Source organism: Bufo bufo, chromosome 10 (assembly GCF_905171765.1).
Source record: "Bufo bufo chromosome 10, aBufBuf1.1, whole genome shotgun sequence".
NCBI classification, from domain to species: Eukaryota; Metazoa; Chordata; class Amphibia; order Anura; family Bufonidae; genus Bufo; species Bufo bufo.
Genome location: NC_053398.1, coordinates 100,736,525 through 100,742,524, shown reverse-complemented (window position 1 = coordinate 100,742,524; position 6,000 = coordinate 100,736,525).

Sequence of the window (6,000 nt, the reverse complement as noted above, 5' to 3'; positions counted from 1 at the left end):
ATTTGTACTTTCGATTGTGCCCATTTTGATCAGGTAATGAGGATCAGAGGGTGGGTATCATCATGTCTTTGCTTAAAGGGGACGCGCAATCCTGGGCTTTTTCTCTGCCGCCTGGTTCTCTGGCCCTCCGGTCGGTGGAGGAATTTTTTAAAGCCCTGGGATTGATTTACGATGACCCAGATCGAGTTTCGATGGCAGAATCAAAATTACAAAACTTACTACAGGGTAAACATACTGCTGAGGTTTACTGCACAGAGTTTAGGAGGTGGGCTACTGAGTCGGGGTGGAACGACCCTGCGTTACGTAGCCAGTTTTGTCAGGGGTTATCTGAAAGATTGAAAGATGCTCTGGCTTTTCATGAATACCCAGATACTTTGGAGAACGCAATGTCTTTGGCTATACGTTTGGATAGACGTATCAGAGAGAGGTGTAAGAGTCCCTCCGTGCAGGGGATTCCTTCCGCGTGTGGTTTTGTTTCACCAGCTGCCCAGGGTGATATTGCTTGTTACTCTGGGGTAGGGGAGGAACCCATGCAGTTAGGTTAGATATCTTGCCATTCGGATAGTAGAGACTTTCGAAAAGTGCACAATCTATGTTTCTATTGTGGGAAGAGGGGTAATTTTGTTTTTTCTTGTCCGTATATTGAACCACAGGGGGAAGAGATAAAGAAAAAAGAGAGAAAAAAAAAACTCCCCTTACACTTGGTAGTATGAATGGTGTGGTAGAGCAGACTAGTATGCAAGTTCCCTGCAGTTCCCGTTTTCTCCTTTCAGCTATGGTGGCGCTAGAGTCTAGAAATGTGTTTGTTGATGTTTTTCATGATTGTGGTGCTGGGGTAAATTTAATTGACTTTCTGTTTCTTGAGGGTTTGGGACTAAGTACTTGCACGTTAGAGAACGAGATTCGTGTTTTTGCTATTGATTCTTCCCCTCTTTCTCAAGGGAGCCTTACTCACGTTGTTCATGGTATTCATTTAAGGGTGGGTGATTCACATGCTGAGATTATTTCCTGTTTCGTCATGAAGGATTTGCCAGCTCCAATAGTTTTGGGGTTGCCATGGTTGTCTAGACATAACCCAATTATAGACTGGCAAGCGAGACAAATCATTGGTTGGAGCAAGTTTGTTCGGATAATTGTCTTGTCACATCTATTTCTGAAGTGTCCGTTACGGCCTTGCCTCAGTATCTCTCGGATTTTTCAGACATCTTTTCGGAGGGTGGGGCTCAGGAATTGCCCCCTCATCGTGACTATGATTGTCCAGTGAATCTCATTCCGGGGGCTAAGTTGCCTAAGTCTCGGCTCTACAACCTCTCTCAACCCAAGAGAGAGGTCATGCGAAAGTATGCGCCGAGAGTTTGGCAAAGGGTCATATTAGACCATCTAAGTCTCCAGTGGCTGTAGGTTTGTTCTTCGTGAAGAAGAATGATGGATCACTGAGACCGTGTTTGGATTTCCGGGAGCTGAACCGTATTACAGTCCGGGATCCATATCCCCTGCCTTTGATCTCTGATCTTTTTGATCAGATTGTTGGAGCCAAGGTGTTCTCCAAGTTGGATTTGAGAGGAGCATACAATCTGATCAGGATCAAGGAGGGGGATGAGTGGAAAACGGCCTTCAATACGCACGAGGGTCATTTTGAGAACCTGGTAATGCCTTTTGGGTTGACGAATGCGCCAGCGGTATTTCAGCGATTCGTCAATGATATTTTTCATCACTTGGTGGGGAGGTTCGTAGTAGTCTACCTAGATGACATTTTAATTTATTCTCCTGATCTGAAGACCCATCAGGATCATGTGAGACAGGTTTTGATGATCCTTCGGGAGAATAAGTTATACGCCAAATTGGAGAAATGTTTGTTTGCGGTGCAAGAGCTTCCATTCTTGGGATACATGCTTTCTGATTCCGGTTTTCGTATGGACCCCGAAAAGGTCCGGGTGGTTCTGGAGTGGGACCGACCGGAGAATCAGAAAGCTTTGATGCGGTTTTTGGGGTTTACGAATTATTATAGAAAATTTATTTTGAATTATTCCACGCTAGTCAAATATGACCAAGAAGGGCGCTGATGTCTCTGTCTGGTCGGATGAGGCATTGCAGGCCTTTTCGGCTATTAAGGAGCGTTTTGCGTCTGCTCCCATTCTGGTGCAGCCGGATGTATCTCAGCCATTCGTGGTCGAGGTTGATGCATCAGAGGTGGGGGTTGGGGCGGTGCTTTCGCAGGGTCCTTCTCCTGGCAAGTGGGTCCCGTGTGCCTTCTTCTCCAGGAAGCTCTCGGTCGCCGAGAGGAATTATGATGTTGGAGATAGGGAGTTGTTGGCTATCAAGTTGGCCTTTGAAGAATGCCGTCACTGGTTAGAGGGGGCGTCTCACCCCGTTACTGTGTATACAGACCATAAGAATTTGGCTTACCTGCAATCTGCCAAGCGTCTGAACCCTAGACAGGCCAGATGGTCATTGTTTTTTACCAGGTTCAATTTCGTGGTTACCTTTCGCCCAGGGGTCAAGAACGTCAAGGCAGATGCCTTGTCTCGCAGCTTCCCTGGGGGAGGTGATTCAGAAGATCCAGCGCCGATTTTGGCAGATGGAGTGGTGGTCTCCGCTCTGTACCCTGAATTAGAGATGGAGGTATTGGGAGCTCAGGAGAGGGCTCCTGGTTCGTGTCCCCCAGGGAGGTTGTTTGTTCCTGAGGGCCTACGATACAAGGTGTTCAAGGAACATCACGATACTGTTCTCGCTGGACATCCTGGTGGTAAGTCCACCTGTGATCTGGTGTCCCGGAGGTTCTGGTGGCCAGGGTTGCGTAAGAGTATTGAGAATTACGCGACAGCTTGTGAAACCTGCGCTCGGTCAAAGGTTGCTCATACTCGACCGCCTGGTTCACTTCTTCCATTGTCTATTCCATCTCGTCCTTGAACGCATTTGTCCATGGACTTTATTACGGACCTGCCTAGTTCCTCCGGGAAAACAGTCATTTTGGTGGTAGTTGACCGTTTCAGTAAAATGGCTCACTTTATACCACTAACAAGTCTGCCTAACGCTAAGACCCTTGCGCAGATTTTTGTGGATAATATTGTGAAATTGCACGGTATTCCTTCGGATGTGGTCTCTGATAGGGGCACGCAGTTTGTCTCCAGGTTTTGGAGGGCGTTCTGCTCTCGACTTGGCATTCAACTTTCTTTCTCGTCGGCTTTTCATCCACAGTCGAATGGTCAGACTATCACGGTCGGCGTGACTATCTCATACGTGACGCAGAGGGAGGGAACAAGGAAGGCCCTGCACAAGTGAGAGGGAAGGTGGTGACCCCTAACTCACCTAGCGGCTGGCACCTGGCTGCCCTGACGTCCCTAGACGGGTTCCTCACCCGTACGCCGATCACGTGCCTAAAGCCCTGGCTTTCCCTAAGCTGAGCCCTAGATAGTGAACAGGGCGGTGGGAACACTAGTCCGCACCACTAGCTCTAAAGGAAAACACCAAGGGAAGGACAGACAATACAAACTCAACATATAATCCCAGGTGGGCGACAACAGGAGACAACAAGAAGCCCAACAGGGATCCGGAGGGTAGCACTCTGGAACAACAACCAGGATTCACAACTCCAGTGGGTCAGTATAGATGTCCAGGCAGGAAGCTCTATAACTGGCAACTAGAGAAGTGTGAGGGGAGAATATAAGGAGGTTGGGAGTGGCAGACAAGAAACAGCTGAGGAGGAGAAGCTACGGATCCCTGATTGAGACAAAAAGGATAGCAAGGCAAACACAGAAAACAATCACTAAGAAACAACGTGATCTTTAGATATAGAGCGCGCAGCCACCCGCTGCGACCTCCTGACCCCGGGTATAACGGAGTCAGACGTGGCTCTTGATACCCTCGTGACACAGACGGAGCGTACCAATCAAAACCTGGAGACCTACTTGAGGTGCTTTGTGGCTGAGAATCAGGAGGACTGGTCCTCATTCTTGTCCTTAGCAGAATTTGCATTGAATAACAGTAGGCAGGAGTCCACGGGTAAGTCGCCATTTTTTGGCGCATACGGTTTCCATCCTCAGTTTGGTACCTTTTCTGGGTCTGGTTCCTCCGGGATGCCAGAGGAGGAGAGATTCTCTTCTGCCTTATCCTCTATCTGGTGGAGGATTCAAGGGAATTTGGAGAGGATGGGTGAGAGGTATAAACGAATGGCTGACAGGAGATATGTTTCTGGTCCGGACCTGTGTGTGGGTGACCTGGTGTGGTTGTCCACTAAGAATATCAAGTTGAGAGTGCCATCTTGGAAACTGGGTCCAAGATTTGTTGGTCCGTATAAAATTTCTGCGGTGATCAATCCTGTGGCGTTTCGACTGGATCTGCCGCAGACTTGGAGGATCCATGATGTCTTCCACAAGTCTTTACTAAAAAAATATGTTAAACCGGTGGTACCATCGCCATTGCCTCCTCCTCCTGTTCTAGTCAAGGGAAACTTGGAGTTCGAGATCTCCAGGATTCTCGACTCGAGAGTTCTGCGGGGCTCCCTCCAGTACCTGGTGCACTGGAGGGGATACGGTCCTGAGGAGAGGATGTGGGTTCCGGCGTCAGATGTCAACGCCAGCCGACTGGTGAGGGCCTTTCATAGGTCCCATCTGGATAAGGTTGGTCCAGGGTGTCCGGAGGTCACCCGTAGAAGGGGGGGTACTGTCATGCCCCACTCTGACGATGTGCGGAGGTCGGCCAGGATAGCAGCACGAGTTTAGTATTTGTTTTGGTGCTGTGCTGGATCCGCCTCTCATCAGGTGCACTGGGTGGAGTCATTAGTTTAAATGGTCTCCAGCTAAGTGCTCTGAGCGGATTATACTGATCATTTTGGTCTGGGAAGTTTGGAGGGAAGGTTGGCTGTCAGTTCCTGCTCTCAGAAGATAAGTGTCATTTCTTGTTTGGTTGTTGGTGTCATCTATCCCATCCAGGTTCTGTGCGAGCAGGCTGCTCCTATCTCCCCACTTCACCATCTCAGGGAGTTCAGGGTTTTGTCAGTTCAGGCTGGAGTACACAGCACACCTACCTTCAAGGTCTGCCTGTGGGCTGAGCAGTGCAGAGAAAGAGGTCAGGGATAAACTAGGAGGTGACCCTTCCCCTGTCTCTCGTCCAAAGCCTGGTTGGTGTGTTATCTTTTATACTGTGCACGTCCGCCATGACATGTGGCTAGCGATGGTGCCCACGCCGAAGACGGAGAAACCCCTGAACGAGACCTCAAGCAAGACACCAATATCCCTGTCAACAACTCCTGTGCCATCCCTCCTGCACTCTCAACCCCAGTAGTGCCTACACTACTCACCCCAACCCCCCCTTAAACGCACGCTGTACCCCTGTCGTCCACTCACCAGGTCGTCCCTGAGAGGAACTCTCAGCGGCCGCTAGACTTCTCCTCGCAGTTCTTTCTTGTGTCACCAGGGTAGATGTCTCTGCAGGAACAGGAGAGGTACGCGCATCGCTGTGTCATCCAACCTCTCCTGCTCATCCCAAGCGTCTTGGCTACATTCCCCTTCTTTGACAGAGAAGACTGCTGGAGACCCTCCTGAGCGATCCAGAAGGGGCAGGGGCTGCATCTTCATCCATGATAGGACCTAACCGGCGCCCACTGTGTACACTCTGGGTACACTTTCCTGCAGACTGGCTCTTCAATCCTGCCGACACCCTGCCAGCACTAGCATCACTAACAGGCAGTGGGGGAGGTGCTTCCCCATCCTCACACACTCCAGCTCCTGAAGCATGCTGCCAGCCCTCGCCACTAGGCCACAGCACTCTAATCCTTTCCCTGCTCCTCCTGACGACCTGGCCCCCACTTGGGGAAGCCGCTCCCTGGCTTGATGAGGGACCAGCCTGACACCTGCTGCCCGCGGTCCGGCTGACAGGTAAGCCCTGTCCTGTGGCTCACCCCCTGCACGGAAATTCATGCTATTGGAACACCGCCAGCCTGCTAGACCCTCCACGTTGCCTGGAAGAGCCGGCGGGGGAACACCCCTGCCCCTCTCCCGC